Genomic DNA, 1,296 nt, shown 5'->3' with positions numbered 1-1,296 from the left:
ACTGGGTAGCACATGAAGTCACAAAGTTCCTAGAAACAAAAGAGAATGAAAACACAATACACCAAAATCTTTGGGACATGGCGAAAGCAGTGCTGAGAGGACAATTTATTGCAATAAATGCACACATCCAAAAAGAAGAAAGAATACACGAGCAGACATGTGCTCTGATTGGTGACCACGTTTTTCACCGATTAGCTGAAGCTGCGAGCTAAGCCCTACAACGTTCAATAGACTCTTGTGAACCCGGGTGGAGACCTGGTCGGCCAGCAGTGTGTCAAGACCTGGGAACTCTTGGGCCCAGAGTCAGTGACATAGCCTCAGAGGACTAGAGTAGAGAGTGACTCGTTCAGCTGATAAGAAGAGAAGGCATATGCATAAGTACAACCAAACTTGCAGATAATACCCACTTGACCTGGCTTCAATGACTGGATGATCAGAGCTCAACTAGACGAAAAAAGAAGAGAAAAAAAGAGTAATCTGATACAATTTGATGAACTTGACCTACACCTATGGATGCAGTAGCTCAAAAGCGAGAACAAAGCTTTACAGCAAGGATCATTCCCAACCCCTCCATACAGAGTAGACAGGGATGGGCAACTTGGACAATGACTACCCAAAATGGGGGTGCTACAAAGGCAAGAAGTGACTGACTTACAAGCTTTCAAGAGAAAACTTAGATCCAGAGGGCTCAGAGGAAAGTAGACTCTCCACTGAGTAATATCCAATCTGTCTGGGTGGGGCTGATGAAAGGAGATGGAGATAGGTCTCTTGCGATAAAATAGTGAATAATTGTTAACAGGACTGACTGTGAGGGTTGGAAATGTAAAGGTAGATGTTTTGTAGAAAAAGGAGGGGAGTGACTGACTTTGCAGTCTAGAAGCGGAGGTGCCTGGGACTACCCAGAGAAGCAGTGATGCCAGAGATGGAGGCAGAGAAGATGACATGGAGAGATGGAGCGGCTGGGGACTTTAACCTGGAGAGGGAGAGGGGCTGTGTGCTGACAACTGGGGGCAGGCTTGCGGGGTGTATCCTTTGGTTGGTTGATGATGCATGGAGGGGATTGTAACCATGGCAATGAATGTAAAGCTAATGTTCGCCCATTTAAACTATAGCATAATCACAATAAAACATTAAAAAAAAAAATTACCCCAAAAGGCAAAAATGACACTTCTGCCTGAGCCTGGGGCCACAGTTGAAAAAGGTCTATAAACATTCTATTTGGGCAAGAAAAGTGAGGGAAACATGCTGTGCATCCCCTCCTACAAATTGCAAGTGCATTTCTGGAGAGCAAAACTG

The sequence above is a fragment of the Chrysochloris asiatica genome, unplaced genomic scaffold (assembly GCF_000296735.1).
Source record: "Chrysochloris asiatica unplaced genomic scaffold, ChrAsi1.0 scaffold00051, whole genome shotgun sequence".
NCBI classification, from domain to species: Eukaryota; Metazoa; Chordata; class Mammalia; order Afrosoricida; family Chrysochloridae; genus Chrysochloris; species Chrysochloris asiatica.
Note: the sequence above shows the minus strand (reverse complement) of the source record.